Source organism: Nyctereutes procyonoides, unplaced genomic scaffold (assembly GCF_905146905.1).
Source record: "Nyctereutes procyonoides isolate TBG_1078 unplaced genomic scaffold, NYPRO_anot_genome, whole genome shotgun sequence".
Taxonomy (NCBI): Eukaryota; Metazoa; Chordata; class Mammalia; order Carnivora; family Canidae; genus Nyctereutes; species Nyctereutes procyonoides.
The window spans coordinates 68,075,076-68,101,040 of NW_026575052.1; positions in this window are offsets into that span (position 1 = coordinate 68,075,076).

Sequence of the window (25,965 nt, forward strand, 5' to 3'; positions counted from 1 at the left end):
CTCATACATTGCTAATGGGAGCAGAAATGGTACAACCACTTAGAAATTAGCAGTTTATTGAAAAGTGAAACACACTCACTATATGACATGGCCATTCCATTCCTAGTATCTATCCAAGAGAAATAAAAGCATATGTCCACCCAAAGACTTGTTACATGTCTATACATAGCAGCTTTATTTGTAATAGCCCCAAATTGGAAACAATTCAAATCCCCATCATAGGTGAATTGATAAACAAATTGTGTAATAATTGTTCTATGGAAATATACTTGCAAAAAAAGGAATAAACTATATGTGTGCAGTTTGCTATATGTCAATTGTACCTCAGTAGAGTTATAAAAAAATCTTTTGCATCTTGGACTGTTATTAATTCATGATTTCAAAAATGTAATTTAAAAACATATATTAAATTTTAGTTAGAATCTTATTCATTGAAAATAAGGGGAAATCTGAATTGTCTATGATATTAATGTTTATAACAAATATTGATGAATAAGGAAGGATCACTGCTTTAGATTTTCCAAAACTGAACATTTTATTGTTGGGAGCCTTGATCTAAAATATAAATGGGAAAGAGAGAGAGGGAACATAAAATTGTATGGGGAGAAATAAGGTATCAAATACCACAAACTTTTTGGAAGCTCTGTCTAATCCTACAGGTGACAACAAGCTATTGGATATTGCAGAGCCTTACAGGTACTTAATCAAAGTGTTGAGGTAATAGTAGGTGTGTTTCTATAGCAAGAGTGTTTTATACCAGGACTAAACACTGAAAAAAAGCATATGGTTTAAGGAACACTGGTGTTATATATTTTAAAAGTTTAGAACACAAAATTTGCTACAGGTCTTTTACTCCAAGTTCTTTTATCCTCCTTTTTGCCAGATCCATATGGCTTTTGGTAATAGAAGCCAAAACACATGAACTTCTCAGACTAGCAAAACTCCATTTCAGGTAATTTTTGGGAGCAGCATGAGATAGAGTTTGGGCTTATTGACCACTATATGTCTTGCCTCCCTGAACTGTCATTCCTTGTTTACATAAAATTTAAACTTGCCTTTGTTAGGATAAAATTTGAACTCCTAGGCATGATCGCTAAGACTTTATCAGATCTGGTGCCAACCCCACTTCTCCAACTTCTTCTAGCTCAAGCCATATTGTCTTCCTGTCTGTTCTTGAAAATTAAGATGCTCTTTGCTGCCTGGAATGCATGTCTCTGATTGTTTGCTTGAATGACATCTTTTCATCCTTTCAATCTCAGGTTTATGATGACCTCTTGCTTGTGTTAAGTAAGTTCCCTGAAGACATGGGAGATAGCTGAAGTAGGGGTTAAGGGGCAGGTTGGAGGTAGGAGACTGAGGGGACCCAGCGAGGCTCCATTTCTCCCAGCATATTTTCCTAAACTGGTGCCTTTTCTATGAATTGTGTGAAATATTGCATTTAAACACCACGATCAGACTGTACCTGTGATCAGACTGAAATAGAAGGAGGTCAGAAGATGGTGTTTATTAAAAAATATTCTCACCCTACCCTCAACTGTAAAATGAAGCCAATAAGAATGTTTTCTTGCCTGAATCACAGGGTTGGTGTTTAGATAACACATGCAAGATTGCTTCAAAAACTGTAGACAGGAATAGATGTTAGTAATCTCAGGCTAGTGTGGTCTTCACGCTGTAGAGGTGCCTTCCCTTGTGAAGGTCCTTTGCCAAGGACAAAGCAGTCAGCTCAGTGTGCTCCAGAAGAAGCTCATGGTAGGTATTTCATTGCCTGCTCTGGGACCCCAAGGGACTCTGCACTCCATTGCTGCTCCTGCAGCAATCCTCAGACATTAAGTTAATAATAATAATGTTTATTCCATTCTCTCAATGAACACAGCAAAGAGATATATTTTAAATGGGAAGCTTTTCTCTGGCTCACTTTAGTTAGTCCAGACTTTTCTCCTTCCCTCCTTCATTCTCTTTCTCCCTTACCTTTCCTCCCTCTCTATGTCCCTGCCATTTTCCCTTCCTTCTCATCTTCGTCAGTTGAAGAAGGAATCTGGGCAAAGTGAAAAACTCTATATGAAAAAATAAATTTCAGTAAAATACATGGCAGAGGCTGTTGGTATAATAAAATGACTAAGCAGAGTTGCTAAGACCCCCACCAAATCTATCTCCACTCTTTCTAGTTTGCTTTGCTTTATCCAGTTTTATATCCTATGATCTCAGGTAAAAGTATAAAACAATTCACTGCTGGGAATTTAATTTTCTAATTAGAACCACATCAAATATATCTCTCTGTTTTTTAATTGTAGCTCGTTCTCAACAGGGGATAAAACCCATACATATGTCTTTCTCTTCTGAGCCGTGCTTACAATCAGTGAGATCGTAATTGGTAAAATCACTGCTTCTGTCTACAGTTCTCTTATATTTCAGTGTCCATCCTTTTCTTGACTGATTCTAAGTTATTTTTATTATTTTTAAAAGGAATATTACTCAGTTTTTTTCCTTAGTGTATCTTTCATGATGATGTGATTCTCTTTCATTTGAATCTTGTGAAGCTAATCCCAGCAGATTCCCAAAGGCAGGGTCACACAGTCTGGGTCCCCTGGCCTTCATCCCCTTCAGTCTATGGACACTCTTGTGGTTGAAAATTCTCTATCCTACTTTGCCATTCTAGGCACACAGGAGAAACACCTGGCTAATTTCCATATCATGCTGGGTAAAGATTCTGCATCTGCTCCCAGTGTGTATGGGGGGGTGTTCTCTAACCAACATGCAATTCTAAGACACTAGATGGACATCCTATCGTTCAACTCAATTCTGATACCACAGATTAAGGATTAGTCCTACAAGCCTGCCCCTCCCCCGCAACTTCAGATGCCAGTGTCACCTGGGATCCTGGCTCTCCAGCTACAGATTGGAGGTTCCCACAGCTCCCTCCTTCGGTTTGGCTAATTTGCTAGATTAGTTCACAGAACTCAGGGGACCAGTTTACTCCTTGGATTACTGGCTTATTATAAAAGGATATAACCTGGGAACAGCGAAATGGAAGAGATGTATATGACAAGGTATGGGGAAAAAGTCAGTTTCCATGCTCCCTCTGAGGGCACTGTTCCCCCCCAAATCACCACAAGTTTCACCAACCAGGAAGCTCTTTGAACCACGTCCTTTGTTGTTGTTGTTGTTTTTAAGATTTTATTTATTCATGAGAGACACACAGAGAGAGGCAGAGACACAGGCAGAGGGAGAAGCAGGCTCCCTGCAAGGGGTCTAATGCAGTACTCGATCCCAGGACCCCAGGATCACAACTGGAGCCAAAGGCAGATGCTCAACCACTGAGCCACCCAGGTGCTCCCAGTCCTTTGTTTTTTTTTTTTAAATAGAGGCTTCATTACATAGGCATGTTTGATTAAATCATGGGCCTTTGATGATTGATTCTAACTTCTACCCCCTCTTGCCTCCCCAGAAATCAGGTGGTGGGACTGAACATTCCACCCCTCTATCCATGGTTGGTTTCACTGGCAACCAGCTCCCATCTTTAGGTACTTTCCAAGTCACCTTGTTAACATAAACCCAGTTATGGTGGAAAGGAGCTTGTTATGAGCAATAAGACATCTATATCACCTTTATGGCTCTGAAGTGATTTCAGGAACTGAGGACAAAAGACCAAATATTACAGCAAAAGATGGCTCCCATTGCTCTTGCTGCTGAGGAAATTCCAAGGGTTTTAGGAGCTCTGTGCCAGGAATCAAGACAAAGATAAAATATGTATTTTTACAAATCACAACAATACACGAGGTCTCAGGGACTGTGAGAGGCATTTTTAACCCATCTTCTTTGGCTTGCTAGGCAGTTGTCTCTACTCTCCCAATTGTGGGGGCTTGGGGGACACTGGCTCCTTCTAAAAGCAACCAGGATGGAATCAGGGTATAGATCCACCTGAATCAAAACTCTCATTTTTGCGGACTTGGCTGAAAGTTTGGTCAACCCATGCCAAGTGCCTTCTCTGTTCCTCCCAGACTCTGTCCTGCCACCCAAGCTTTAACCAGAGGTTAGAAATGCAAGTAGGAAAAATGAATTCTGCTCAATTACATAAAATTTCAAATTTTTTCTTATATTTTGTGTTAGAGACCATCACTAAGATCCAATATTCACCATCTTATTCTATAATACGGAGTTTTGGAAAATGTGTCCTATCTCCCCTGAAGCTAGTTGAGGCCATGTCAATAAATTTTGGCTCATGAGAGATAAGTGAAAGTATTACTTTAGACTTTTGGGAAGCCTCCTTCAAATGTGCCTTTCTTCATATCCTCCCTTCCTGCTGCTTGGAATGGAAACCTTGGAGTGGCTCTCCTGGTCCATTAGGTAACCTTGAGTACAGAAGGCACACACTAAAGATGGCAGGACAGCAACATAGGAAGTATCTGGGGTTTGAAGGTTCTGTGGAACAGCTGTATTAGCCCTAGACTACCTACTTCTAGATTGTTGTTTTGTGAGGGAATAAGCTCTTGTGTGAGTAAGTCCCAATTTTAAAATCTCTATTATACCACCTAGGTGTCCCCTTATTTATTTATTCTAAAGAGAGGCAGAAACATAGGCAGAGGGAGAAGCAGGCTCCCTGTATGGAGCCTGATGCAGCACTTGATCCTGGGACCCCGGGACCACACACCAAGCTGAAGGCAGATGCTCAACCACTGAGCCACCCAGGCGTCCAGTGAGTTCTGGTCTTAATGCTCACAAACTCATAACTACTGGGCGGTTTCCAGAACTGTGTGCCTTCATGTGCAAAGTTCTCAGCTTCTATTCGTAGCTAAATCTCAATACAAAATGCAATCTCATCTGTAAAACCTTCTCGGGCTTCTCAGATGTGAGCATTCTGCTCATAAATCCCACAGATATAAACACTATCTTATTGCATTTACTTCTTTATTTGCATGTCACACAGAATGTAATTCCTTGATATCAGGCATATTGTCTGTTCTATGTCTAGATCTTCAGTTCTTAGAGTAGTCCTTGGTTCAATAAATACTTGTTGAATTGGGCAGCCTGGGTGGCTCAGCGGTTTAGCGCTGCCTTCAGCCCAGGGGGTGATCCTGGAGACCCGGGATCAAGTCCCACATCGGGCTCCCTGCATGGAGCCTGCTTCTCCCTCTGCCTGTGTCTCTGCCTCTCTCTCTCTCTCTCTATCATGAATAAATAAATAAAATCTTTATAAAAAATATAAATTGATTAACATATAAAATATAAAAAAGAAAAAATCTTAAAGGTCAATTTATTTTCTTTTTTTTTTTTTTTAATTTTTATTTATTTATGATAGTCACACACAGAGAGAGAGAGAGAGGCAGAGACACAGGCAGAGGGAGAAGCAGGCTCCATGCACCGGGAGCCCGATGTGGGACTCGATCCCGGGTCTCCAGGATCGCGCCCTGGGCCAAAGGCAGGCACTAAACCGCTGTGCCACCCAGGGATCCCAATTTATTTTCTAAGTATAGGAAGAAGGTGCTTGAAATATCAGGAAGAGTGTCAAGACTACAAACGGGTGAGAGCAATTTGACAAGAAACCAGGAAGAATTGTGAGTCAGCATTGAGCACCCATTTGAGTTTGGGGACCATGATTCATGGGGCTACTAGTATGCTCTAATGTGTGACTTTCTCTGGTAGTGCTTCACAGAGCTATGGAGAAGGAAGCTTCTTGCAAACCCTAACTGGGCCTGTGAAAAGATACCAGATCGAGGCAGTTAATGTTTTCTGCAGCATCTTGCTAAGATGAAGGATCATTAAGTATAAGCTAATTGAGTATAGAAATGAAGGAAAGGGAGGCCAGTGGCTTGGAGAAACCAGAGTAGTCAATAGGTTGGACCTATGAAGTTGAAGAATAGTTGAGTAGGAAAACTTGAACATGGTTAAGGCAATATTAAAAATATTTCACAACTGTAAAACATGGGTATTGACCAATCAGATGGATATCCAGTCAACTGACACAATAACCATATTTGTGGGTGGGACTTGAATGTGGGACTGAGCAGTAGAGGAGTTGAGATGAACATCATGGGGGCTAAAGATATCTGGGAACTGAGGGATAAGCATTTTGTCTGAATTGTCCTTGTGGACACTAATGTCATATCATATGACAGGAAATGAGGTCTACCTCTTTCTAAAGAGATCGTGAGCCTCTTTAGTGTCAATTCTTCACTGAGTGACTGGTTTTGGTGGGAGGATTGGTTGGTGATGACCATGACAAGAAGGGGTAAGGGTGGTAAAGCTTAATGGCATGAGAGCCTAAAGAGCAGAGGTTTTATAAGAGTGTGAAGGGGAAATAGCATGGGGGACACCAACACTGAGAACCTCCCAAAACTGGGGGCCTGTGGGAGTAGCCACAGTTGGGGCATGCTACAGTATGAACAGGTTTTAGGTAAGGCTAGAAGGTGAGTGCTTTCAAGGAATTTATACTCTAGTAAGGGAGATGGGTGAAAAAGTCAATGAAAATAGTGATTTGATAAAGCTTAAGGTGCTATGATAAGCATAATAGAGGAACTATTTTTTTTAAAGATTTTATTTACTTATTCATGAGAGACAGACAAAGAGAGAGAGAGAGGCAGAGACACAGGCAGAGGGAGAAGCAGGCTCCATGCAGGGAGCCCAACGTGGGACTCGATCCCGGGTCTCCAGGATCACTCACGCCCTGGGCTGAAGGCGGCGCTAAACCGCTGAGCCACCCGAGCTGCCCAAAAGAGGAACTATTAACATAATTTTGGGGGTTTCTGGATAAATGAGATCTCAATGAATGACAATAATAAAATATTATTATAAAATATAGCAAAAAAAATAAAAGTAATAACACATTTATTGAAGGCTTACCACCCACTGGGCACTTTATATGTTTTTTCCTTAATTTCTACAACAACCCCATTAGGTAATACAATTATCCTTCCTCAATTTATAGGCAAGTACACAGAGAAATCAACTAACTTCTGCAACAGTATGGCCAGTGTGGAAGTCACTGTGATACACTTCCCAAATCCCCAATAGATGGGAGTGCCACCAGCTAACAGTCCTCAGTGGTCAGCCCTTTCTGGAAATTGCCCTCATCTAGAGAGAGGTGTCTTGCCCAAGGTCACCTCCCTCTCCAGGGGACAGCCTGCACACATGAGTGGCTGATGTGCACAGATGAAGGCCTGGCTCTTTTGCTGCATTTCCTTCCAACTGTACCTAGGAAATGCACTAGGACAATTCTGAAGGGCCATCCTAGTTTCAGAAAGTTTGCTTGAGACTTTTGTTGAGACTACATAGGAGACTGGTTTCTTCACCTGTCCAATGCTGCTTTGTTCCTTCCCTTTCAGGTATTTACCTATAGATCACCCTCCAATAAATCCCCTGCACTCTGATCTACAACAGTTGATGCCAGGAAAGGTTTGAGAAAGTAGAGGTTAAAAGGAGAATGTAGAGTTGGATCACCTGCCAGCTGTTTTGAAATGAGGATCCCATCACTAGAGATAAGGGTGAACAGGCAGTCCCTAGCTTAAGGTAGTAAAGCAATTGTGAAAAACATCCCCAGGTGCCTGCATGGCACAGTCAGTTAAGCATTAGATTCTTGGTTTTGGCTCATCAGGTGGTGATCTTAGGGTGGTAGATCCAGACTCATGTTGGGCTCCATGTTCAGTGTAGAGTATGCTTAAGACCGTCTCTCCCTCTCCCTCTGCCCCTCCCCACTGTGTATGCCCTCTCTCTGTCTCTCCCTCTCTCTCAAATAAATAAATAAGTAAATAAATAAATAAATAAATCTTTAAAAAAAAAAAAAAAACAAGGGGCACCTGCATCAGGGTGGCTCAGTTGGTTGAGTGTCTGCCTTCAGCTCAGATCATGATCCCAGGATCCTGGGATCAAGTCCCACATTAGGCTCTCTCCTCAGCAGGGAGCCTGCTTCTCCCTCTCCCTCTACTTGCTGCTCCCCTGCTTGTTCTCTCTCTCTGTCAAATAAATAAATAAAATCTTTTTAAACCGCACATCCAGTCTTAGTGAACTGAGGTAGCGTAGAGTTGGAAGGAAATGTACTTATGGAGGGAATGTTAAGTCCATGAGACATAGGGAGAGGCTATCTATAAAGGTGTTGGAATTTAGTGGCTGTTACTAACTGCAGTTGATGCTTTGAAAAGACTTTGACTGACATGAGACATGAATCAAGTATACTGTCCTTGGTAGTGCTTCTCATTCATATAGAGTGAATACTCAATTTGGCAGGTGATGAAGATGCTGCTGCTTGCTTTGGGATTTCCAAGATATGGTGAGGGGTGTATAGACATAAAGGGTTTGGAGATCAACTGAAATATGAGCTCTGGAGCTACAGGTCTGGGAGTTGCCAACATATATATGGTAATTGAAAAACGATAGCCAGGGATAAAATCTAGGGGACTGTGTAGGGAAGGTGAGGGATGGGCTTGTCAAAGGCAATGTATGACTCATGGTGTAGCGCTGGGGACCAAAGATGGGACTCTGAGGACACAGAATACTAAGAATGGGTAGAGGATGATGAGCTCATGAAAAGATTTACCTTCAACCAGAGAAGTCAGAGAAAAATCAGGAAAAAGTGATGTCCGTGAAGGTGAAGTGGTGCAGCAGAATGCAGAAGCTTTAGCTAGAAGTGGGTATGGGATTAAGGGAGCGTCCCTTTATTGGTTGTTGTTAAACATGAGAGAGAGCAGAGAACCTTTTCAGGAAGGAATAAGGAGGGGGAGGGGATGGTACCAGGAAGTGGGGAGGTCCTCAGGAGGCAGAAGGGAATGGGTTCCAGAGTAGAGGGGATGAGTTAGCCTTGCCAAGCAGGAAGAAGGCAGAGTGGAGCCCAGTTGCAGATAAATTGATAGTGGCAGAATGCTGATGGAGTTGGGACCTGATGACTTTTAGTTTCTTCTCTGTGAAGCAGGAGACAAAAACAATGGCTAAGGACAAATGGGCCTGAGAGGTCAGAGGTTCCAGAAAATTGCTGTAAGGAGCCCAGTGGAGACTGATGAGGGCAACATAAGGGGATGGCTGGGGAGCAGGGAGCACCCAGTTGACTTTGGGGTGTGAATTATGAATAGCCCCATCTGAGTGGTTAAGTGCTCAGCAGCTGGGGATTGAGCCATGAGTTGACTGAGAGATTTAAGAATCTCAGGAAGGGGGACGCCTGGGTGGCTCAGCCATTGAGCATCTCAGTGTGTGATTCTGGGGTCCCGGGATCAAGTCCCACATCCGGCTCCCTGCATTGAGCCTGCTTCTTCCTCTGCCTGTTGTCTCTGCTTCTCTCTGTGTGTCTCTCATGAATAAATAAATAAAATCTTAAAAAAAATCTCAGAAAGGGAGATGCTGAAGTGATGCCAAATGGGGTCTACAGAAAAAAGAGGAGGGGGATGATAGATTGAGAGAAAGTTGAGATAACATCACCATGGGGGTATTAGTACATCCAATATTTTTTCATCCTTTCTCCAAGGGACAGAAAACCCTGTTTATCACATACCAGTTCTTAGAAATCTGTCCTCAGGGGATAAAGCAAATGTATCATAAGCTGGCCATTTATTTATAACCCTCCTAAACCAGTAAAAAATTAGGCAATATAAGAGGCAAAATGATGTAATAGAAAAAACTCAGACTCGATCTTGACAGAGCCCAGTTAGATTTAGACAGACTAGGGTTTGAATTCCAGAGCTTCCAAGATGCCTGACCTTGGGCAAGGCAAGGTCATCTTAGTTCATCTTTTATAAAGTAGGGATAATAGTACCTGTCTGAAGAGCACTTAAAGTAACACAATTCAATTCTTACATATTCCTAACACATCTTGTTGCTTTAAAAATATTACTCAATTCTTTATTCATATTTATTCCTTATATAAGTTCAATAGAGATATAAAGGACCAAAGAGCCTCTTTAAAACTTTGCTGATCCTCGTTTTCTCTGCTGTTGTCATTGTTTTTTATCTTCCCCTTTCCTTGTTTTAATGCTGTCAACATCCCTTTGTATATAGCCCTCCTGCTCAGGCATGTACATGTTTATATAATTCAACTTATAAACCCCAAGTCCTAGAATGTCTCTATTCACTAAGAAGATCCCTACAAGGTAAATATGAGCCAAGTATACCCTAAAACAAAAGTTGTGGTTTCATTCCACTGGGTCAAAGTAAATTGTGATGATTTGGGACCAGGTGACAGAACTCAGACTCCAGTTAGCCTTCTTTTTATTGTGTGCTGTGAGCTTGGTCAGAACAAGGTACACTTCTTTGCCTGGGGTTAAATCTAGCATATTTTCTGAGTCTTGTTCCTTCATTCAGGTTGAACCCAATTTAGATGTCTCAGTTACCTCTGGAGTCATCTCAGTGACAAAAGTAATCAGGAGAATTTAGGAATATTACTCAGGAATCAAATCTAAATCATCAAGTGGAGAGTACCGACCAAGGTGTCAAGATATTTAGCTCTGCTCAGAATCCAGTGGGCTAGTCACTTCTTCCCTGGGGCCTACTTTTCTCATCTGTAAATGAGAATTGACCTTGGGGTGGGGAGGGCGACCCATAAGGACTCTGGTGCTACTTGATTCTGTACGTCTGTAGCAGAGAGCATGGCTAAACTCCGTCACATTTAACACCGAACCTCGGAGAGGAATGGGTCAAATTCCCTAGTACATCAAACCACCAAAGCCACCAAAAGTAATCTTGGCAGTCTCTGGGCACTTTTGTCGTTGTTGTTGCCAACTCATTAGGAAGGGACTGCACCTGTTCTAGGTAGTCATTGCAGAGATCTAAAGGAATGTTTCATCTTTAGGTCCCTGGGAGTCTTACTAAGGAAGGGACATTGGATGTTGTAGGTAATTAATTAGATTGACTATTTGGTGTCATGTAAAGCTAAAATAATTAGGAAAGTATTCTTGGCAAGAACATTACACACACACATATACACACACACAGAGAGAGAAAACTATTGATGCTAAAGTGGTTTGTAGAAAATTTATGAACAGAACTTCTCAAGTAGCCTTTTCTATTAAAAAAAATCAGTGTCTGGGATAAGACTTTTATCAGGAAAATACCTAGCAAGATCTCATATTACTTTTACTCCCTCCCCTAACAGGCCTATTCCAAACTACAAACATTAGTTTAGTTGTGAGCCCACTTAGTTACTGATTATTCAGTAGTGTTGGTTAATAGGTAGAGTTAAGTGTTACTCTACATTTCCAGGCGTTAGATAAAAATCTTTCACTCTCTTTTCTGAAATTGTGTGATTTCATTTGGCCAGAATTGTCTGAAATGTTAGCAGTCAAATTTCCAGCTATTGCGTGGTTACACAAATCTTGTGACTAAGTAGAAAAATGGAGAGGAGAGAATGTTAGTATATTATGGTCATCCTATTAAATTAGTATTCCTAATTGATCTTCCAAACTCCCTTCTAAGTTGTTTGTTTTTGGCATCCACTAGTGGTTTGTGTTTTCCTTTTCTTTTTCCATAAACAAGTCATTAATCTATGAAATAAGAAACGAACAGAACCTATGCCTCATCAAATTGGTCACCCTCTGGTGAAAAGCCTAAGTGAAAACACACATGCATACACACTAATGCACATGCACCTGATATTCACAGGTACATAAATAAACACATAAAAACCTATGATCCCATTATCCATCTTCTCCAAAGGCAGTGATGAATTGCAGAGTTAGCATTTTCTGTTTACTGATAAATTCTGTGGATAGCTTTGGGTAACCACAGGCTAAGTGGTATTGTGCTTTGAGCTGTGGTTGTATGTGGAATTTAAAACCACATAGTTTTTATATTAAGAACTAGTACTTTTGGTTTTCAGCAGCACCTATTAAATTTTGATACTCTAAAGCCTTAAGTAATGTAAGGTTTTTGTATATGCAAAAAAACCCCGAAGAACCTAAAGCTTCATGTTGGGATATAGATAGAATGTTCAGGACACTTATGATTTCTTTAAGTTTAAAGTTGCCAAAATAAGAAGTCATATTATTAACATTGTTGTTTTAAACTCAAAACATTGCCTGAAATGAAAAATGGCGAGCCGTTATGTATGACATCATTGTTCTAACTGCAGGAGAAAATGGAATCCCATCTGAGGATGCACTGGTCCTGCAACTGGTCTCTGCAAAGGGACAAGAGAAATTTGTAGAGATGCTAAAGAGCCAGCACACGATTTGCAGGAGAAACTTACAAAACAACAATAAATATTGATTATCCAGTGAGGAGCTATTCTAGACCAGTGGAAGAAAATGCAAGAGCAAATGAATCTGATGATGAAAGTTCAGTATGGCACCTGAAGCCGATGTGTTTCCATAGCTTGTAGGACAGCCAGCATTATTTTGCAACTCATCTTCAGGGACTATAGAACCATGTCAGAAGTCATCTCCAGAAGTCATACCTTCTGCAGAAAGTTGAAGCTAGTATGAAAGTGATTAATGTTGGAGGAAAGCTCTCTAGACTGTGGCCTTTGTGAAAGGGATGAATTTTGCAATTTTTAAGAGACCATCACAGTGTGGAAAATAAACTTTTGCCCTGCTGGGTTTTCCCCAATTTTCTGAATGTTCCACAAACATGGATCAGATTTGTCAGGTGAAATATTATAGTTTTATCTATTATTATTAGGGATTTAAAAATACCACTGTAAGGCAAAGGTCTACTTTCTCTAAAGTTATTGAAGTAATTATGATCTTTACATTTAGTTTTACTTGGTTAAATGTAAATACAGTAATGTAAAATATTTCAAATTAGTTTTTAAGTGGTACATAGTAAGCAATCTGAAAAGCTTTATTTGCCAAAAATGCACTGGTAAAAAGAGTGTAACCTAAGTAACCTCTTATGTGATGTTGGAAGAGATGTTAGGATTTGAAGCTGATGGCCAATAAAGAATTCTTGAGATGTCTTTGGTGCAAAAAGATGGTTTTATTAAGGCACGGAAATGGGACCCATGGGCAGAAAGAGTTGCACTGGGGTCATGAGGAGTGGCCCATTACATACTTTCAAGTTGGGAGGGAGTTAGGGATAGCCAAAGTCTCTAAGGAATTTGGAAGCAAGGTTTCCAGAACCTCAAGGGGGCTACCTAATGTTGGGAAAAGGTCATTTATTACCGGCTAATAAAGCTTTAGGCATAAGACCCTTCAGATGTATATGGGCGGGCCATATGCTTGGGGGATGGTTGCCAACATGTATCTTAGGGGGTAGAGATAAAGGAAATTTCCAAGGGAATTTTTGTATGTTAAAGTAGACTTACAGAATCCTGGGGATCAGGCTAAGATTGCCTTTTGCCTTTAGCAATGTATTAACATAGAGGCAGTTGAGTCCCTAGAGGAATGTCATTCTGCCTGCTTCAAGGACTTGTCAATGGACTGTGGGTAGTAAGGAAATTTAATAATTTTTCTCCTGCCTTTGTTTCCCAGATCATTATGCACATATTTGCAAACAGGATATATCTAAATTTGGTTGATATTTCTAGCTCAAACTTCTTTGTCTTTCCATAATTTAGTGAGAAAGGAATATATTTTCCTCAAATAAGGTGGCCAAATCAACGTTTTAGTATTCTTATACCATCTCTATTTTTGTGACTCACAACGTGATTATCATGCTTTTCAGGATAGAGAAGAATGCATTGAATCTTCAAATATATGTGGTGAAAGGACAAAATGTCTGAATACCCTAGATAATCTATTTACAAAGTATCTAGTTTTCATAACAATGTAAGAAAGGGTAATAATAGTCCCAGATTTGATCAGTTGGGGCTTTTCGAACACATACATGCTTTTACAAACTTAAACACACAGGCCATGAATCCTTGCTCAACTGCATATAGATTTGTAAGTTTCTGGACTTACTGGGGGAAATTCTAGTTCTAAGTTGTCTTCTTTTTACTTCTTAGCCATTTTTTAAAAAAAATTCTTCACCCACTGCCTGTGAATTCTCAGGAAACTCAATGATATTTTATTCTTTAACAAGGAAATATGTAATTTAAAATGTAAGTTAGATGTTAACAACTAAACAATGTATTTGAAAGCCAAAAAGACTTGAGTTAGGTTGTTTGAATTTCCTGGATGCTTCCTTGAATTTAAGTAACTGATCTAGCTCAAAAAAAGTTAGAACTAGTTCTCTGGGATCCCTGGGTGGCGCAGTGGTTTAGCGCCTGCCTTTGGCCCAGGGCGCGATCCTGGAGATCCGGGATCGAATCCCACGTCGGGCTTCCGGTGCATGGAGCCTGCTTCTCCCTCTGCCTGTGTCTCTGCCTCTCTCTCTGTGTGTGTGACTGTCATAAATAAATAAAAATTAAAAAAAAAAAAGAACTAGTTCTCTGATGAAGGAGGGACTCCTTCATGGCTGATGGAGGAATTCATTATCAGGGTTAGATTATGTTTTATTTTCTCTCTGAGCAGATCCAGTGATTCTGGATTGATGATAGAAAAGAAAAATGGAAGAGTGTGGTCTCAGAGCACCTTCCTTTGTGGGATGAACTCGCTGAGCAGATGGAAGAGAGCAAGTAGGAGAGCAATCTCCTACTTTTCCCTCTTATTCAGGGCTGTGAGCAAAGGACTACTTTTTGTCATTCCTTCCCAGCATTAGTTACCAGGAAGAAGGGGGGATAAATCTGAGTGAAAAACTGCTTATGTGAAGGAGGAGTATATTTTGATTATAGATGAAGACTGATAGAGGGCTTGATTACCATCTTTAAGTTTATGAGAATTTTTAAAGAAATGTGTATTAGAAAAGTTGTTGATTAAAGATAGAAGCCTGAACATATGAGTGTAGACTAATTGGTGACTTGAGGTTTCTGCAGTATTTTTCTCATTTATCAGCAAAGGACCTGGATGTTACCTGATTGTACAAGTCCTTTTTGGGAGTGGATGGCTATTTTCATTTAAGCCTTTTGCCTGATGAAGTTAGGTTGTCCAGTGGACTGTGTCTGCAGTTTTTGAAGTTGTGCCTGAAACTGGAAATATATTTAGTTTGAATTATGATACATTTAGGAGAGTTCATGGAAATTTATGGTATGGTTAGCTCACAAACAAATTTTTCCACAAAAAAATGGGTGTATGTGATTCAAAAATTTTGTTGTTTCTGATTTTGCTTTTGTGTTTTGTTTGTTTCCCCTCCTCCTGAGCTAGTCATCTTTTGATATTAATAGCTTTAGAATCTTGGGGTTAAAAAAATAACAACAACAACAAAGGAATGAAAAAGAGTGAAACTAGCTTCTGGGACTTCTAGAACACCAATCCCAGAAAGGTGGAAAAGAAAGAAAGGGACAGAAAGTGTATTCAAAGAAATAATGACTAAAAAATTCTCTAAACTGGGATAAAAAAAAACAGCTATCAGATGCAGGAACACACAGAGTACCCAATAAGATGAATCTATGGATACCCATACTGCCATATACCATGGAAAAGAGTATGAAGTTCCTCAAATTATTAAAAATAGAATTATCATACAATCCAGCAATTCCACTTCTGGATGTATATCCAAGGCAACCAAAATCACTATCTTAAACAGATATCTTCACTCCCATGTTCACTGCAGCATTATTCACAAAAGCCAAGATATGGAAACAACTTAAGAGCCCATTGACAGATGAATGGATAAAGGAAACATGATATATATCATATGTATATATATGACAGTACAGGTGACCTTGGTCTATGTGATGCTAAGTAAAATAAGCCACATACAGAAAGACAAATAACACTATATGTTATCACTTATATTTGGAATTTAAAGAAAAGTCTGTCTCATGTAAACAGAGGCTAGATGAGTAGTTGTCAGAAGCTAGGTGAGAGGGTAGGAGAAATAGGAGAGGTTGATATAAGGGTACACAATTTCAAATAAAAGATGAATAAGATATGAGACTCACTTCAGACCTAAAGCACATACAGATTGAAAGTGAAGGGATGGAAAAAAATATTTCATGCAAATGGAAATGAAAAAAAAAACCCCAAGGTAGCAATACTTCCATAAGAAAAAATACAGTTTAAAACAAAGACTAACACAAGACAAGAAGGGCATTACATATGATAAAGGAATCAATCTAAGAAGAGGATATAACAATTATAAATATCTATGCATCAACTTAGGAGCACCTAAATACATAAGGCTAATATTAGCGGACTTAATGAGAGAAATTGACAATAGAATAATACTAGAAGACTTTAACACCCCACTTACATCAACGAATGCATCATTTAGGCAGATAATCATTAAGAAAGCAATGTCTTCAAATGACATATAGATCTGATGGACATAACAGATATATGCAGAACATTCCATAAAAAAAACCAATAGAACACAGATTATTTTCAAGTGCACCTGGAACATTCTCCAGCACACATCACATGTTAGCCTACAAAACAAGTCTCAATAAATTTATGATTGAAATCACTTCTTGCATCTTTTCTGACCACAAAAAAGAAATCAACCACAAGAAAAAAACTGGAAAAAAACAGAAACACATGGAAGCGAAACAATGTGCTACTAAACAACCAATGGGTCAACAAAGAAATCAAAGAAGAAAGAAAAAAAGATACATGGAGACAAATAAAAATGAAAAAACACAGTAGTCCAAAATCTTTGGGACACAGTGGAAGCAGGTTTAGGAGGGAAATTTATTATAATACAGGCCTACCTCAAGAAACAAGAAAAAGCTTAACTAAATAATCAAAACATACACCTAAACAAACTAGAAAAAGAGGAACAAACCAAAGCCCAAATTGAGTACAAAGAAGAAAATATTAAAGATCAGAGCAGAAATAAGTGACAGAGACAAGAGAGAAAGAGAGAGAAGATTAGTGAAACCGAGAACTGATTCTTTGAAAAGATAAAATTGATAAACCTTTAGCTAAAGTCATCAAGACACAGAGAAAAAGGGTCCAAATAAATAAATCAGAAGTGAAAGAAATAACAACTGACACCACAAAAACACAAAGGATTGTAATACTACAAAAAAATATATGCCAGCAAATTGGACGACCTAGAAGTGGGTAAATTCCTAAAAAATACAATCTTTCAAAACTGAAGTAGGAAGAGATAAAATATCTGAAAAGACCAATACTAGTTATGAAATTGAATTGATAATCAAAAAGCACCCCCCTCCCAGAAAAAGTCCAAGACTAGATGGATACACAGGTGAATTCTAAAAACATTTAAAGAAGAGTCCATACCTATTTTCCTCAAACTGTTCCAAAAACTAGAAGAGGAGGGAAAGATTCTGAATACATTCTACAAGACTAACATTACCAGGATTTATTTCAGGGATGCAGGAGTGGTACAATATTTGCAAATCAATCAATGTGATATATATACCACATTCACAAAATGAAAAGTAAAAATCATATGGTCTTCTTAATAGATGCAGAAAAAAATTGACAAAATTCAACATTCATATATGATAAAAGCTTTCAACATAGTGGGTTTAGAGGGAATTGGCCTCAATAAAATATAGGCTCTATATGGAAAAACCTGCAGCAAACATCACACTTAATGTTTGATACTGAGAGCTTTTTCTTTAAACTCAGGAACAAGACAAGGATGTCCACTCTCACCACTTTTATTCCACATTAATATTGGAAATCCTGGACATAGCAATAAGACAAATAAAATACATTCATATTGTTAAGGAAGAAGTTAAACTGTCACTATTTGCAGATGATATGATAAGTAGAACACCCTAAACAATCTACCAAAAATTATTAGAGCTAATACATGAATCCTGTAAATTTGCAGAATACAAAACTAATACCCAGAAATTGGTTACATTTCTATACACTATTATGAAGTAGCAGAAAGAGAAATTAAGAAAACAATTCCATTCCCAATTGCACCAAAAAAGAATAAAAAGCTAAGAATGGATTTAACTAAGGAGGTAAAAGATCTGTACTCTGAAAACTAAAACACTGATGAAAGAAATTGAAGATGACACAAACAAATGGAAATATAATATATTCCATGGCTCATAGATTGGAAGAATTAATATTGTTTTTTTTGGAAGAATTAATATTGTTAAAATGTCAAAGCAATCAACAGATTCAGTGCAATTCCTATCAAAATACCAATAGCATTTTTCACAGAACTAGAATGAATAATACTAAAATTTACATAGACCCACAAGGGATCCTGAATACCAAAGCAATTTTGAAAAAAGAAAAACAAAGCTGGAGGTATCATAATCCCAAGATATACTACAAAGCTGTAGTAATCAAAACAGTATGGTGCTAGCACAAAAATCCCAGATCTCAAGATATACTACAAAGATGTAGTAATCAAAACAGTATGGTGCTGGCACACAAAAAACAGATAATGGAACAGAATAGAGAGCCCAGAAAGAAATCTACACTTAAATGGTCAATTACTCTATGACAAATAAGGCAAGAATATGTAATTAGGAAAAGATAGTCTCTTCAACAAATGGTACTAGGAAAACCAAACAGCTACATGCAAAAGAATGACCACTTTCTTACAACATACATAAAAATAAACTCAAAATGGATTAAAGACTTAAATGTGAGACTTGAAGCCATAAAACTCCTAGAAGAAATATATACAGTAACATCTTTGACATCAGCTATAGCAACATTTTTCTAGATAGCCCTCAGGTGAGGGAAACAAAACTAAAAATTAACCCTTAGAACAATACCAAGATAAAAAAACATTTTGCATAGTGAATGAAATCATCAACAAAACAAAAAAGCAACATAAAGGGCAGAAGATATTTGCAAATTATGTCTCTAATAAGGGGTTAATATCTAAAATATATAAATAACTGAATGCTAAAACCCCAAATAATGTTATTTATTTATTTATTTATTTATTTATTTATTTATTTATTTATTTATAGAGATACACACAGAGAGAGAGAGAGGCAGAGACACAGGCAGAGGGAGAAGCAGGCTCCATGCAGGGAGCCTGACGTGGTACTTGATCTGGGGTCTCCAGGATCACGCCCCAGGCTGCAGGTGGCGCTAAACCGCTGCGCCACTGGGGCTGCCCTAAAACCCCAAATAATTTGATTAAAAATGGGGATAGGAACTGAATACATATTTTCCCAAAGAAAACACATAGATGGTCAACAGACAACTTGAAAAGATGCTCAAATCACTTATCATCAGGAGATTGCAAAAAAAAAAAAAAAAACCACATTGAGATATCACCTTACATCTGTGAAATGGTAGAATAAAAAAAAGAGGATGTGAGTTCATGACCTAAGCTAAAGGCAGACGTTTAACCAACTGAGTCACCCAGGTGCCCAAAAAGAGGATGTGAGTAAAAGGAACTGTCATGTACTATTGGTGGAAATGTAAACTGGTGCAGCCACTGTGGGAAACCACATGGAGGTTCCTCGAAAAATTAAAAATAGAATCATCATATGATCCAGTAATTCTACTACTGGTATTTACTCAAAGAAAACAAAAATCATAATTTGAAAAGATACAGGATCCCCTATGTGTATTGCAGCATTATGTACAATAGCAAGATATGGAAGCAACCCAAGTATCCGTTGACAGGTGAATGGAAAAGAAGATATGGTGTGTGTGTGTGTGATATTACTCAACCATAAAAAAGATGAGATCTTGCCATTTTTGAGAACATGTACCTAGAAGGTATTATGCTGAGTGAAATAAGTCAGACTGAGAAAGATAAATACCACATGATTTCATTTATATGTGGAATCTGAAAACCAAAATAAATGCACAAACAAGAAAAAAGCAGAATCAGGCCTATAAATACAGAGAACAAATTGATGGTTGCCAGAGGGGAGGGGGTTTAGGGGTGGGTGAAATGGATGAAGAATAGTGGATGATAGAGGTTCCCAATTATGGAATGAGTAAGTCATGATATTAAAAGGTACAGCGTAGGGAATATAGTCAATGGTATTGTAATAGCATTGTATGGTGATAGATGGTGGGTATACTTGAGGCAAGCATAGCATAACATAGAGAAGCTGAAACACTATGTTGGATACCTGAAACTAATTAATGTAACATGTGTGAACTATACTAAAAAAAAGATGAATCAGATCTGAGGATCTAATGTATAACATGGTCACTATAGTTAATAATACTATAGTCTATAATTGAAATTTGCTAGGAGAATAGAACTCAGGTGTTCTACTAAAAATATAAATAAAAAATCTGTGAGGTGACAGATGTTAATTATCTCAATGGTGGGAATCCTTTTACAATATATACATATGTCACACCATTGTGATGCAGGCAGGCCCTAGAGAAGCCGACCATGTGCTTGAATTATGCCTTAAGAATACTTATTAATTTTGCAACCAAAGCGAAAGCTTCCATGTGTTGATGATCTTCATATGCCACTCATCTTGTTTTGTCTCATAACAGAGGCCACAATGCATAGACATCAACCGTGATACACTACCTAATTAAAAAAAATTTTTTTAAGTAGTCTCCATGCCCAACATGGGGCTTGAATTCATGACCCTGAGAGCAAGAGTCGCATGTTCTACCAATTGAGTCAGCCAGATGCCTCATCTATTGTCCTATTTCTAAAATGAACTCTGACACATGCATTATCAGCCTATCTGATGATGGGAAGGCTGGATGCTTCACCAAAGCTGGCACCATCATTTGTTTTCCACTGGGCCTTGTATTCCATGGGTCCCACTGGTGTTTGTGAAGGGTTTTCCTTGATCTCTTGTATCAGCAAGAATGGTACCATTGTGGAACTAATGGACAGATGCAAGTCTAGTGTAATTTACCAAGATACATCATTCCATCACCAACGTCCAGGATGGAGTTCTAATGAACTTTGAGATTTTCTCCCCTGATCAGTGCCATGTATGGTATTTTTGGAGATGGCTCCAGTACCAGTGTATTTAGCTTCATCTGGATCCTGTCAGCAATTCCTCCTGTTCTTTCGGCCACTGTTTCCAAGATAGCACTGCTTATTGGAGCTGTAAAGATCAAACCCACTTAAATCTATTGAGAAGCAGATACAGCTGGTTTCTTCCCAACAGTTTGTTCAGAAGTGTTTTAGATTTCCTGCCAAAGGGCATTGCCAATGTTGCTATTAATCTAAAGCTGTTCCACTTATGTAGTATAATTAAAATTACTTCAAGTCAACTGTCTCATGATGACATGCAACCAGCCACAAATGTTCAGCAAATTGATGGTCAGATGACCAAAGGAAGTCTATTAGCTATTATAAGTCTGGGTCTTCTTTTGAGGATCATGATGACACCATGATCTCTCTTTCTCCAGGAGTGTGTACAGAAGAATCAGTCAGATGGCTCAGGAATGTGCCACCAGCGTTATCTCTTTTATGGACTGCCTCCTAACTTCATTGAGGAATAGAGAACTTTTGATTGACAACTTTTGGATTGTCCTTGAAAGAGCACTGTATGTTTACATATTGTGATATCAGCATGTAAAAGAACTATGTTTCAAAATATATTTGCGGCATTGTGAGTTGATTGAGTTCCATAAAAAGATGACCAAGACTGTCTTTTTAAAATATACATGGAACTCAGTCTTACTTGTAATCTTATTTCTTGTGGGTTGGAGTTAGAATTGGGTTAAATATAAACTCAAATTTTTACTAGTTATTATAATAAGTTCAGGACCTTCTTATATTTATTTGGACAACAAAGCATGTTACTAAATTATTGCTATGGAAATTTTGTAGATCTAATTTTAAATTAAGTGAATACACACCTGTTTGCATTTAAATAAAGCTCATAAGACCACTTAAGACAAAGTGGTACTTCTCACATGTCATATTAACTATGCTAACGATAGGCTTTTTATGAATTAAAGTTGGATTTAATGATGATGCTCGACATGTAAATGCTGAAACTATCAATCATGCTGACTTTTATTGATATTTTATAACATTTATTTATACTCTTGCTCTTTTTTTTCCCTTTTAAGAGTATTTGGCACTTTCTTCAAGCATATTTCAATTACTTCCTTATTTTTAGAACTCTCAAGAGTCTTGCCTTTGTCTCTGCTTTGTTTCCTTTGTATTTGTACTCCCTCCAAATCAGTCTTAAGCAGCCAGTGTATGAAAATGGTTATAACTGTTATGCTTTTTTTAAAATTGATCTGCTCTATAAAATTGTGCTGGTACTTTTTTTTTGAAAGGGAGAGAGAGCAAACATGTGTGAGTGGTGGTGGTGGGCAGAGGGAGAGAATCTAAGCAGGCTCCATGTTCAGCACAGATCCTACCATGGGGCTAGAACTCACCACTGTGAGATCATGACCTGAGCTGAAATCAAGAATTGGACACTTAACTGACTGAGCCACGCAGGTGCCCTTGCCCTGCTTCTTTTAAAAATTTTTAAAAATCACAAATTTGTCATAAGGAAGGCCTATGGAGAAAATGCAGTGCTCAACTTAGCCATATATAGGATCAGATTGAACAATGGTGACTTTACTACTGAAGTCTTTTGCAGTTGTTTGGAAGCATTCCTGTTGGCACTTCCAGAATCTGACTTGTTTACTATTGTGTTAATATTTGGAAGATAGCAAAGTGCTTTTTTTCTGCCCTCTAACTCAGCTAATGAGTAAAGAAAGGCAGACTTCATGTCCAGAGGATAATCAAAGGAGCTTTATATGACATACTGAAATGTTCAGTACTAGAGCCAAGATTAAAAATTCTTTTTTGTTTCAGCTATAAATAACCAATGTCTCAATACTATTCAGTAGCACTGGGCTGAATAACCTGCCCTTATAAGAGGGAGGCCTGTGTTCTTGGTGTGGTTGTAAAATAAATCCTTGAGATGAAAGTGAAAAGCTGATGAGGAATAAAAGTCTCTACGAGACCGAGATTCTTTTTTTTTTTTTTTTTAAGATTTTATTTATTTGAGTGAGAGAGAGAAAGAGCACAAACAGGGGGAGCATGCAGAGGGAGAGGGAAAAGCAGATTTCCCAATGAGCGGAGAGCCCGACATGGGGCTTGATCCCAAGACCTCAGGATCATGATCTGAGCTGAAGGCAGATGCCTGACCGAGCCACCTAGGCACCCTATGAGACTGGGATTCTTAAACATGCTGCAGATGATGGACTTGGCTCTGTGTATAGTTTATTTACAGCCACCTTAAGTGGCAGTGTGCCTGACAGTCACATTTGACATCAGCTAGCAGTGTAGGAGCACCCAATTCATGAACATTAAAGCCATCCAAACTATAATTTTTTTAAAAGATATTAAAGATAGGAATGTAGCATGTGTCTGATGTAGTCCACCTTGAGGGGATTTTTCAGTCAAAAGATATGATCATCACCTTTATATTGGATATTTAAATCCTGACATTTAAATATTTCTTACTGTTGTTAATGCAGTGTTTCCTGATCTGTAAAAGCTAGCTTTCTATCAAGTGGTTTCTGATTGAATATATTTAAGTATTCTTAGCTTTTAGTACTGGGAGCTATCTATGAGGGGGTATAAAGTATAATTTATTGTACATGAATTATTTGTTGAGACATCAGGGATGCTGAGTTGCACATATTATGCATTTAAGTGGGCTTAACTGCTTATATATAAGAATTAAAGGTACTTAAGGAATACTTTTTTCCCTGGGGTTTATAGTTCTTTCAAGTACACTTTGATGTCTGGGCTAGGGCTGCCATAATAAAATATCATAGATTGGGTGGCTTAAAAAACAGAAATTTATTTTCTTACAATTCTGGAGGTTAGAAGTCTAAGGGCAGGGTCTCAGATGATTTGGTTTCTGGTGAGAGCTATCTTCCTGGCCTTCTTGCTATGTCCTCACATGGCCTTTTTTGAGTGCATGTACACAGGGGGAGTGATGTGGGTGTGGGGTCATTGGCTGGAGAGAGAGAGTTGTCTGGTCTCTCTATAAAGACATTAACCCTATTGGATCAGGCCCCACCATTATGACCTCATTTAATCTTAATTACTTCCTTAAAGTCCTCATTTCCAAATATAGCCTCTTTAGGGGTTAGGACTTCAACATATGAATTTGGGGTGGGGGTGGGGGGATGGACACACAGACATTTAGTCTATAACAACCGGTAATCCACAGTTCCACATAGATTGCCCTTTACTTTATGACAGCTGGATGGAACTTCCACATATAGTTGGGAGAATTAAGTTATGAGATACTTCTGTAACTGATATTTGAATAATGGGCATAAACGTACCACAGATTAGTGTGAAGTTGCCTTTATTTTTTTTTAGGCACTTACACCTAATAGAGTAATATCAATACCATTCTTTCATTATGTGTAAGCTAATTAAAAGCACTAATATGTCATTTATTCCCATCATACTCCTAATAACCATTTGTGGAACAATTAGCAAGTGTCAGACACTGGCTAAAATTTTATATTTATTAATCTGTATGATAACTGTGTTAATAAGTGACATTTTATTCTTTATGGTGGTCTAGAGATGTAAATGACTTGCCAAGTATACAGGGCTTGTTCTGGCAGAGGCCTTATTTGAACCCTGTTTGGCTATCTCAAAGCTAGTGCCTTTTTCTTGCATCACTACTTCTTTTTTTTTTTTTTTTGCATCACTACTTCTTAAAAGAGAGTGGCATATGGCCAGGGATGTAATGGAACCAAAGGCAGTAGTACATTGGGGTTCCCCAACTTTGGTATTCTGGGTTGTTAAAGTGGACAGGATAGCCTTGAGACTGATCTATTTAGATAAGTCCAAGGGCACCTGGGTACATAGTTGGTTGAACCTCCTACTCTTGGTTTTGGCTCAGGTCACGATCTCAGAGCCATGAGATCGAACCCTTCTTTAGGCTTCTTGCATGGCACAGAATCGGCTTGGGGCTCCCTCTCCCTCTGCCTTTGCCCTTCCCCACATTTGCACTCATGTGCTCTCTCTCTCAAATAAAAAAAATAATAAAAATATTTAAATAAGCCCAACACTGTATCCCCTACCTATTGAACTTCAAGAGAAATTTTTAAAAGAAATATTTTCAAGTATCTACCTTGTGAGCTGTAGATTGTGTACAACTTAAATAAGAGCATCAGAGTAACTTAGGTCAGGCTGTATTTCTGCAGAGCAGTCTGGTGCCTAGCCTGAATGTTTGGTAGCTACATTCAAGTAGAATTCTGGTGCTTCATTTTTCACTTGTATAGTATGCATTAATGGCTTCTTAAAAATTGAAGTCAGTTCTTTTTGATAAATGGTGTTTCAGGACTACAGCACGGTAGCATGGAAATTCACATCAGGATTTACCAATAATTATCTGTTAAGCAGGAAGTATTAAATGAACTTCCAAATGCTGGAACAATGTTGGCTACTGGGCATAAACATGGAATTTTTGACATGAAATAGGACAGTTTTAAGGAAGTGGCAAGTGAAACTAATTAAGTTCCATCCCGGACTTAACTATGCCTGCCCCTAGCTGGCTCTCTATAAACTTGTCTGTACTGATGACCGTGTAGCACCATTTTCCTGGTTCCCATTAAAACCAACTTGGTCAGAGAAAGGTGTCCTTACTCTATTTTCTTTTGTATCATAATCTAATGTTTTCATTTCACCTGCAAGTTGAAGACAGATCATAATCTATGGTTAAAGGTGGTAGGAAGTTGTTATTTAAGGTATATATATATATATATATATATATATATATCAGATTCATGAAGTATCCCATTCTAACTTTATTTTATGCTAAGTTGGATGAGTTTTTGCACTTATTTCAAAAGATAATTAAAATTTGAAAGTGTTTAAATTGTCACATAAAGTTACAACTCTTTCATTGCAATGATAGCGATTCAGCAGTTTTAGAATTTCTTTTTGTAGGTTTTACAATTGTTTATTACAGATTTTGACATTCTAATATTGTGTTAGATTTGCAAAGGTGGATTTAGATAGCACTGCAATGATAATTTAATACACTTAAGGTTGTAAAAATAATTGACTCTACTTTGGAGTGGTGTTGATATGACTAATTCAAAGAGAAAAACTTCATTATCTCTAATTGCATTAAAAGAAGGAGAATCTTGGGTCAGTGAGGGTCCAATTAGGAGGTGGAAACCATCATGGTAA